Source organism: Opisthocomus hoazin, chromosome 13 (genome assembly GCF_030867145.1).
Source record: "Opisthocomus hoazin isolate bOpiHoa1 chromosome 13, bOpiHoa1.hap1, whole genome shotgun sequence".
Taxonomy (NCBI): Eukaryota; Metazoa; Chordata; class Aves; order Opisthocomiformes; family Opisthocomidae; genus Opisthocomus; species Opisthocomus hoazin.
The window spans coordinates 15,143,774-15,155,273 of NC_134426.1; positions in this window are offsets into that span (position 1 = coordinate 15,143,774).

The following is an 11,500-nucleotide window of genomic DNA, read 5'->3' on the forward strand; positions in this document are numbered from 1 at the left end:
GCAAGCACCACCATTGCATGTTGATTACCTAAACATTGTTACCAAATTAGAATTTAAGAATTTACACCCAGGTCTGAAATGCAGGCCAGTGATTATTCACGTCTCTCACCTGACTGTTCGGAGCCACTCAACGCTGACCGGCTGCTGCTTCCCACCTCCATTAGCTGTTCTGTCTCGTGCCCGTCTGATCTCTTACAACTGTTGTTTCCTGCAGCCCTACCCAGTTACAGATGTGAACAAATAAACAGTTAATTAAAGAGTATTTTTAAAGTATGAGGAAGAGAATCTAAAATTCTACTCTAATAAAAGGTTTTTAGTACTTCACCCCAAAACCCAACCCTTACCCTTTGCTTCTCCCCATAACTAAATCTAGAAACTCTGCTCCCCACCCAGTGAAGTTACATTCTCTCTTCCCAACTCCTCACCTAGTTCTACCAGAACCGAGATGCCGTCACCATTCCAGCCTCCTCCCGACACTTCAGGACCCCTGGATTTCAATCAATATTTCAGGAACTGCACAACTCCTCAGTCCTCAGAGATCTGGCCTGCCACCAGCACCCTCCATAGCTTCTCTGACAGAATTCTTGTTTTCAGCTCCACAGTAATTGTAAGGTTTTAAACGCAAGCTATGATTTTCAACTTGAGGATCCCCACACATGGCGGGGTCAGAGAAGATTTCATTTCATGGTTAACTAATAGCAAGTTTGTAACTACAGTTTCTGGTGAACTCTAGAGCATCTGCACGGGTACCGAGAGTAAACACTATTCGATATGTGGGGACAGTCACTCTTACACATGCATAATTTGTCTAATGCACCTTAGACATTTAATTCACTCAAACTGCAGAAAGTCTAAAAAAGTAACTTTCGTAAAAGCTTATTTATCTATACACCAATTATATGTATGTTGATCTACATACACAACACTCTGCCAGAGCTACCAATCTGCACATCACAGACTGATCAGACACGCAGTTCTAACCACTCTTTACATTTCCACGTCCTTACACGAACCATGGTCAACCTCACGACATGCTTATATGTTGTTCTACGCACTCAATAACGGCTAACAAACTTGTTCTGGAATACCTTTCTTGGTCTTCAATAGCTGCTTCCTACTTTCTATTTAGTATCTGCTTCACCTTTCACACTGGACATTTCTTGGAACTGCTGGAATTATTAAAACAAGACAGGTAGCTTTCAGCAAGGATGAAACAGAAATTGGGAAAGGCAGGAAAGAAGTGGAAAACAAATTCTAGACTGATACAGAGCCTGGTGCAGATGAAGCAAGCGCAGGCAAGTGACATTCACTGTTGCTGTATCTCTGACATCTGCTGGGATAATAACTGGGCTGGCTATTCATCACAGAAACAAAAGGGATGAAACAGGAAAAATCAAAGAGCAATGGAAGGTGGGAACCCATCGTACAGAGCAGCACAGGACAATGTAGCTTTTCCCCATTTTATTGTGGCTTGATGTTCGTGATAGCATTCAACAATAGTAACAGGTGAGCAAGAGCATACAGACCAATGGAAAGCAGCCCAAATCAAGCACATTCTATCAGAAAAAGAAGTGGTCTTTGAATCACATGCAGCCCTCCCTAGAACATAAAAATAAAAATATAAATAAAAGTCTCTTCTTTATTCCCATTAATGGGAACATTTCCTGGCACTGGTCAGATGACAAGCCCTTTTTTCCCAGTTACTGCAGCCAACTCAGTAACCATGGCAACTGTCTCCAGTGCAATGACATCATATGGTTTCCTAGGCAACCGGTCCCAGTGCAATGACATCATGTGGTCGCCATGGCAATGCTCCATGAGGCCAGGAAGAAAGCATTTCCAGTGGGAAGACAGGGCAGGGAGGGCAAAAGAGGACTGAGGGAAGAGCAGGATAAAAGGTAACGGAGGTAAAAACATGAGCCTTGTGAGAAGGATAAAGGTGAGGGAAAGGAACAGGTGGACAGAGTAGAACGACAGATAGGAGACTGAAAAAAAGTGGAGAAGGGATAAAAGAGATATTCTGAGAAATTTCAACTGCTATTTGTTGATATATTTATTAATTCTGTTAGCTACTTTGATGACATTATTTAGGTCAGAGTTGCTGAACCACAGCATGCATGGTCACATGAAGCTTCGGCATGGCTTAAATGCTGAGTTAGTGGAAAGACTTTTGACAACCTGTAAGAAACCGTCAAAAGTCTCCAGAGAGGCACCAAGGGAAATCACACTAAACAGAATATACCAGGTACTTTTTCTAATACAAGGTGCATTTTCTAATACATTTCCATTCTCTGACTCAGGGGCTCTGTCACAGCAATGCCGATAACCAGATGTTACTGTCACACCTGTACAGGGCTTCAGAAGATTCTTTTGCCCTCTTCTTTCCAGTCTCAGCACTTGAAAACGAGATAACAAGCACCTGGCCAACTGACAAAATCTGTTTTCTATTGATTGACAGCTCCTTCAGACCCTCACGAAGATGGAGGTAAGGAGTGACTCCTCCTAGATCTTCTTCCAATTCAATTACACTTTCAAATGTTTGAATTTGCTGAAGATAAATATCCTTTCTGAATTCAATTGTCTTTTCTTTCTGGATAGTCTCAGCCAGTTACTACCAGCTTTATGTTAAATGGCTATAAAACTCCTGGGAAAAGCCTCTTGGCAATGAAACCCTGGCATTATTGATACACAGTGTTTTATCAGTGTCCACAGCCTCGTGTGAAGATACAGCAACAAAAAGCAGAGCCTTCCAAGGACGGCTTGCAGTCTAAAAGCTTAGGACAAAGTCCTTGAGAAAGCTTCCAAGTCTATCACACAGTAGTTTTCTATCCAGTGAGGCACCTTCACATATTCTCTCTTAAGCAAAACCTTAATTATGTTTAATTAGCTCAATAATTGCCCTCCACCACTCATTTCAGAAGGAGTTAATGTAGAATCAGATGTAGCAATTGTGATTGTAACATAGCAATTAAGCTATGTAATGTTGTAGCTGTGACATCTTCTACCAAAAGAGACCTGTTTTTTACAGTTGAAGCTAAGATGAACCTCAGTTGGTCTATTCAGACCCAAATTTCAAATAATACGAAGTTTAGAAACTTGTCTAATTTGAGCATAGTGGTAGATGCAACTTTTGTTTCAGGCTAACCCACCAAAAGCAGAACCTCAAAAGTCCGTGGTAGCAGAACTGCCGTCAGCTCAGCCGTCTGCACATTGCAGCAGAAAGGGAGAGAGCAGTTTGCTAGACGAGGGATTTTGTACAGTTTGTAAGAATGAAACATTTTTTTTCTCCCAGAGCTCATGCAGATTGTTGCTGCTATTCAGACAGCAACAATGCGTTTAATATGCCAATCACTTTCAAGATCTGTACAAAGCCAAGCATTAGGGTACACTGACCCCTGCAGAGCCATGCATTTCGAGAGGCAGCCTTGCTGCAGTAAATCTCAAAGGAGTTTCATTGCAAAACTCTGCAGTCGTCGGGCTGGAAAGGTTCCAGGTGCTTAATCACACACAGCACCAGTGAGAACCGAGAGGGAGAGGAGAAAAATCTCTGTGATAAGCAGCAGCATGAGGAAGGATGCGGTGGCTGAGGGAGAGGGACAGGAAAAGGGAAGGAGGAGAGGAAAGGGAGAAAAAACGTCTCACGCTGTTGATGAGCAGAAACACAAACACCAGCGAGAGACATAAAGCAAGGCCAGCATCAGCTTCCCAGTTATCCTTCACTCCTCATACTCTTCCTCCCTAATTCAAAAGAGGTTACAGAACAGCTAACTGTGCACGTCTCACACAAAAATCGGTTCAGTCGGGCATTCTCATACAATGAACAGGTCCTCCCCACCAGTTACATCTTCCTGTAGTCACCAAAACTTACTTCTTCAGGCAAAGCAGGGTAGGAAGGAAATCTTGGGAGGGTCAGCACAAAATGAAGGAAAAAGTCTGCCAGAGAAGAAAACAAGCGTGAAATAGGTGGTGGGACGATTGGTTTGATTTATGCGTTTTTTTCAGGCTCAGCTGTGAGACTGAAACATCTGCATTAACGAAGCTATGATTCAGGCCATGGTCTTATTTCAAAGAAATAGGAATTTTTAAGAAACAGTGACAAAATACAAGGTGAATTCATAACACCCTTCAGTTTGAATTCTGATAATCCCTTTAATGAACAATGATATACTCCAGCATTAAGTCAAACAAAATGAAATGCTGAGCGTTGACTTAAAGAGAAAGGGGAAAAAATAGAGTGATGACTAATGGCCAAGTCAAAAAAGGAAGAAAATAAAAAAGAATCTATCAGCTGTTTTACACTGTGTTCCTTTAAGTCATAGAGAATAATATGTACGCATATATTTTTACTTCATTATCACAGTAAGTGCTATGCTTTACAATTGCACATACAGGTATTCTGCATTCATTAAAAGTAAGACAAATCCTGCTTTAATTAATACAAGACAATAAAGCTCATAGGTAGTAGAAGAAAGGGTAAAATGCAGCTCATCAATAAGGGCAAAGCAATATAGCAAGACGTAACAATAAAACCTTGCAGACAGCTTTCCCAACAGCTGTCAAATGCTTCAAGCTCTCAGCCCAGTTTAACCCTAAAAAAGTAATTGAGTTTTTAAAAAATAAATGTTGAAATAACAGAAAGAAAGGACCCCAAAGTAAGACTTGTTTCTGTTAAATAAGAAAGAAATTATAAGAGCAGAAAATACATTTATCAGCAGGAATTAGAATAACTGTTGAACAAAATATCTCCTGGGTATTCTTAACTTTGTGTCAGCCCATCCACCTGCTAATTAGCACCAAGACATTATTGTGATTGCACCAGCATAACAGAATGAATAATTCATAATACCTTACCCAGAGATCTGGCACATTAGCAGTTCTGAATCAGTTCCTAAGCCCAGTATTCAGCATAACTTTCATGGCAGAATTAACAAAATACATGCACGTATAATGTATTTAGTAAAAAAGGGTAAGCAATTGTTTATGCACAACCAACACTAGGCTACTAAGCTCAGCTACAGCTGATAACAGTTAATTAGTTCTGTCCACTCCCAGACTAGTCAAAAGTGACATTTCACGGCAATAATGTCATGTGAGGTCCCTCAACTGTTGGGTTTTTCATCCCAAGTATAATGAGAATGGGCAGTTTACCATAAATTCCAAAATTCCTACATGTCTTCTGAAGGCAATTCAGTGCAATAAAAGCTTATAGGACAAATCATTTAATGACAGACTACTAAAGATGAAATTCTAACTTTTCTTACAGTACGTTAGGGTTTAGTGACAAAGATAATTTTATCAAAAAGGCTGGCTTACAGTAATTGTTCATTCCAATCACAAGGTCGACTATGCTACATTATACTAGAACAAATACCCTGGTAAATGTATCATAAATTTCCAAGCATAGAAAGGTTCTCTTAGTGTGGGCTGACTGTATTCACCATCAGAGGTGGTGAACTGAACATCAATGATACAATTCATCCAGGCAAAGACTCTGGTCCTAATGCAACATTTCAAAATTCAAAGAAAAGAGCAACACTAAAGAAATTTCCCTGCAATTCAGCCTCTGTGATTTAGCTATCTACATTAAATGTAGCTCATGAAAAATTAAATTAATTTCATAATTCATCATTTCTTTTTTTTTCTCATTGCATTTCCCTTTGGATGAGAACTTGACTACTTAGTTTCTCTAATTTTTGTAGCTCACTCCCTAAGTCCTTTACCTTGTCAGATTTAGCATAACAATGCTATATTTCACGGGGGGGGGGGGGGGGGGGGGGGGGGGGGGGAAGAAGGAATCTTCAGTTATTTTTTAAACAATTGAACATGGAAATGAATGAAGGTCCAGACAGGACAAGCTAGCCTCCTCAGAGATGATTGGAAGGATGAGAAAATATCTAATGGAAAGAACTCTTCCCACCACTGGGATTTTAACTTTCCTCTTCAGTGAAATGCTGTTCAGCTGTCACAGGAGAACAAACAGAACCTTCAAGATGATATTTAGATAGGCAGTTTATGGGACTCGCACCTTTTTTTCTTAGCGATATCAAACATTAAGTCAAAATACAGCTCATACTGCAACACGTAGCAAAATTAAAATTCTATCAAGAAATCTTATAATTTGCTCATAAAGTGAAATGTTTTCTCCCATGATGTTTTCCAAATCAGCCTTCTCATGAATTACCAGAAATTTTAGATGTGAACTTTTATAGATTGCCTTCCATCCCAGTGGCTCATAACAACATGAAACATGAGGTATTTCCAAAGCTAGATTATTATTATTAATCAATCTTAAAACATCTGCAATTAAGGATGTACATTGCGATGTTGCATACTTCGCAATGTACAAAAATGAACATTATTAACACAGAAGAAAAGAGTGGGGCCAATCTCAAAGCAAGGAAGTCTCAGCTGTGAAAACCAGGAGAATAAGTCAGCAGTACTACCAAAGCCTTCTCACTCATTAACGATGTCGGACTCTGATGATACTGATGACAGCAAACATCTCAACTTCCCAATCCTTCCGTACCATTCTACAGCCCAGCAAGGCTTAAGAGGACTTGTTTCAGAAGAGACCTAAAGCAGTCCTTAAAAAGCTTGAGGCGGCACAAGGGAACAAGATGCTCCTGTCCTTTAAGGACGTGCTGGAATCTCAACTGAAACGCACCAACCCAAGGCAGAGGCCAGACAACAAACACCCCAAGATAGCAGTGCCGTTTCTGCCTACGGCGGGCTCAGGCCTTCTGCTCCCTTCTCTGGATCCAGGATGCAGGGACAGGATCCGAGGGGATGGCTCCAGGACAGAGACAGGAAGCCACTGCAGATGGTCCCCAGCAGTGCTGGATTGTCAGGGCACAGTGCGCACACCTCCGCAACACACACCAAATATTCTTTTTTTCTCGCTGTTGCTTTAAAGTTCTAACACCCCTAATTGCCAGACTCTCCTGGGTAGGTATCTCATTGAAGTAACAAGGATTGTACTCAGTAAAAAATAGCCACCTTGGATCTGGATTTTTTCTGTGATTTAAAACAGAGTAAACATGGGGCAACACAAGTTTCTCCTTGCAGAGAGACACATCCTCCATTTTACTTGGGAGGGAAACCAGTTACGCTATTACTATGTTACTCCACACATCCAGCCAGTCTCTGCCCTCTGCCAGAGTCGTATGTTCTTCTGTGATGCTGAGGGCACAGCAACAGCCAGAACGCCTGTTGGCAAAATGCTTTTCTTGCCAACCCCCTGCTTCCTTCCAATGTGTGCCTTACGTGCTTGGGAAAGAAATCAAGGTTTTACTGTGATCCCTCCTCTTTCAGTAGCCTCTGCTTGAGAAAACTCTGAAAAAGGTTATTCTTCAGATGTTCAAACAAGGATGCAGTTCTCCCAATGCCACAGATTTTATATATAATTACTGCAAATATAACTGAGTTTCCAGCACAGTGTCACTGGAAGTCATGCGGACAGTGTGTTTTGATCTGGTTCTTCCCTTACACATCTTGTTAAACCAGATAATTCTTCAGAGATGGAAGAGTTCAACTATTAATAGATTAAATCCTAAAGTGGAATCGATCACATTATCAAATTATGTGAAAATAGCTCAGACTAATTTAAGTACATAATTGCACATAAGTGATTTCTTAACGATGACCTCCACAAAAATGTATCCACTACTGGAATACTCACAGTGCTCTTCCCTAACGCACTCTGGGGTTTACAGACAAATACCTAAGCAAATGAAAATAATTCATCTGGCTATAATGTATGAGTTAGGACAGACCAAATTGATTTGTAATCATTAGTTAAAATCATCTAGACTAAAATATAAGGCAGCACCTTACACTGAAGATTCAGATAAAAGAAATATGCATACTTGAATTATATTTATATAAAATATATATTATATAATATCTAATAAATAAATAACTAGATCTAAAGTTATGCAAGATTAGGTCACAACTGACATATAGGAAAGAGTTATAATAAATGTATTTAACCTTGTGAATACCAACAAAATGGAAAAAGCACTTGTAACGGTAATACATGGAAAGTTATACAGCTCACTCACAAAACGGCAGTTTACAATTGTGGAAAACCAAATTCCAGTGATAAAAAAGCACCTTGCTGACAATAGCCGAAAAGTATTGACATATACACTTACCCTAAATTTTTAGAGAGGAAGGTATTGCTTTGTTGTTCATATATTCTCAACCCCCAAGCACCTTTACCCTACAAGAACAGTGAAAAACCATTATTTTTTTCCTGCAATTTTGTTCCTAAAAATTCTATCAGTTTCTCTCAAAAAATCTTTAGTTCCTTTCATTCCACATTTTTCTCAACTGATCCCTATGGCTACTGTCCCATAAATTCTTCTCAACGCTCAAAGTTAGCTGTGATGTATGAAAAATATCTGGTAGCATATAAGCCAAGTGGGGAGTAACTGAGAAGAACCAGAACACGTCATTAAAATCCACATATATAATATATATTTTTTAATATTTAGATATAAACAGTCCATCTTCATTTCCCAAGGCTATAAACTCATTGGGGCAGAGTGCTTTACAGTCTATTTATAGTTTAAAAACGTGCCCACCCTAACTGCACCTTAATCCCAGCAAAGCACTGATCTGAGATGTTTTCTCACTGGATTACACTTCTGGCCAAGAGACATACTGTACTAGATTGTTTCTTCCAGCTAGAAGAATGTGTTAGAATAACTGTGCTGTATGTTAATTGTATTGCTTTCAGTATGCAGCTTTCATATTTCTAGGAAATATTTAAACATCTAATTAAATTAGTCTAAAAATAAATCTTAAATATTCATGAAAATTTAAAGCCGACAATTTATTCTGCATAATTGTCTGATGGAATTAATTTATACTATGCAACCTTGAAATCACTCTACACAAAATCTATTTGTACAAAACATTCAATAAATATCCCTGTGTATAAAAATCTTCTTCATAGTTTTTCTAGTAGCCAAACAGTATTTTATTTTCATTTTCGAAGTATGCAGTGAGTGCAATTAGCAGATCAGACTTTATTATTATTAACTCATTGCATATTGGGCCTTATGCATAGGACTTTAAACTTGCAGCTATTTCACACAAGTCATATGGCAGATGAACAACTTCTTGCCAATTTCACACAAAGAGAGTCATTAAAACTGGTAGAATTCACTGAATCAATTTAAAAAGAAAAACCAACAAACCAATCAGAGCTGTTTAGTGAAAGTTCAGAATACATAGCTAGTACATATTTGTACTGTGATTTTTACCCTTGTTCACATGTGTAACTAAAGAGCCAAATTCTATTCTTGTGTATTAGGAACATACGAGCTCAACTGCAGTCAACATAACAGCAGAAGGAAGTGCAAGCAAAACAGCTGATAAGCTGGCTGGGTAATGAAAAGGAAACACACTGAGTTTATATATGTAATTTTTGGAGTATATTTATGACTAAATGGTACTTCTACCTAAACAATCACTGTTCTGCCATTGAAATAGGACACAGATAACACCTAACTCATTCAGTATCCAAAAAGACCAGCACACCATATATAAGCAGGAGATAAGTCCGTCTTTGCACTGAAAAGTACACAGTTTAAACAGATGAGAAAGAGATTAAAAAGTAGGCATAGATATAAGCAAAATGTAGAATGTACTACTTACTGAATGGTACTGATTTGTCAAATGGTATTTAACTTAAACCTGGAGTACAAATAATCTGTGTGTTGGGAATAAAGCTCCTGTGTGGATTTCATGTTGTTCAGTAGAAGAAAGGGCACACTTCAGCTTTTCCCATAATTGAGAACTAACAGGACCTCTTTGCTCTATTCAGTCACTTTGTACATGAAATTTGATGGAATTTAATCCCTTTGAGTCTTTTATTTGTCTATAAAATTTGGTTCAAATAGACCAGTGGTTTCCAGTGAAAATTCACAAAGAGTATTAAACTGTAGCAGTAGCATTGCATAAGCTTTGGGGGTTTAGGGGCTCAGTAGTGGCTGATTGACATTTTCAATGCATCAAAAATCAACAGAAAAAAAAATCTACATATTGGGAAGTGGAATCTGATAAGACAGCTTTCCTTAAAAAATTTCTTAATGATCTCCACAGTGACAAAATGTATGCAGATCAACAGAACTTTATTTCAAAATATTAGAGAAGTAAAACTATACTCTCATCTGCCCAAGCAGACAGTGATCTACCATAGCAATTGGGTGACACTGATGACTGGCAATCCCCTTCAATAGCCACAGAGAGCAAATACTTAACAAATTGCCTTCTTCATGGCCTTTATTCTACTTGAGTGGAGCAACAAATACATCTAAGTGCTCTGAGTCTGTGACTCAAGAACTGAAATCAATTCCAATTTTACTCCAAATGATGATGGAATGGGAAGAGAAGAGAACACAGCTTATATTGCATTGCAGTTCTGCATAAATTGATTCTGACTTCGTTTACATGAGTGACTCTTCACTAATTCCACCAATGTCCATCAATTTAAGAACCATTCAAGCTCTCAAGGAACTATAAGTTCCTTGAGACATACATATACATACATATACATATACTTTGTTTACTACTCTTATTTGCTATTATTTAATAGTTTTATATAAGTAACAGATTATTAGAGTACTATATTTACGAACCTTCATTGCCAATCCGTTAAGTTTTCAAGACAAGTTTTCAAATTTATTTCTAAAACACTTTTAACACTAGTTATATCTGAAGAGCAAAATCAAATCAATATCAAGCAAAACTATTTATGCAAACATAAACCACAGTTAGAATAACAGGTCTTTATAAGAACTACTTTAATTTGTGATGTCTCGCCTCCTGGTGTTTGACTTTCAGTTGTAATGCTTGTTTTTCAAGAAAATACTTATAAAATGTTATCTGTTTGGAATATGAAATTCAGTTGTATGAGTGAGAGATCAGGTTGCTTGCAGTTCCCTCTCTGTAAGATACCAACGTAAACATATTTCAATGTTAAATATGTATCTTTCAAGGTAAAGTATGGAAAATAGTCACACAATAAGATAATTTGGATCACAAGTAAAAACATCTTTGGAGATCAGAGTTGGCACAAGGCTTAACAACATTTTGCAGAACAATTAAACATGCTACACTTTTTAAATTAGCCTTCTAACACGAGTATGATCATTTTTTAAAAATCAGACTATTATTTTCAGAATACTTAGACATCTATTCTCTATGCTTCTATATTATCAGAATATGAAGAAATTTGATGTTGACCATACTCCAATTCTGAATGTGTGACCAACTCTTGAATGAGAAGACACTGAAAAATTACACAGATAAAACTGCTCCAATTGCCCTATATATAACTTGAAGTAAGAAAGGCAATGTCAAGTACAGGCTCAGGGATACAAAATGAGAGCACTCTATTAGATAATAATATAGTATAATAAGACTTACTAACCCTTGAGCATTAGTGCTGCAACTTAGAAACAATGTTTCAATATATTTATTTTTAAATATT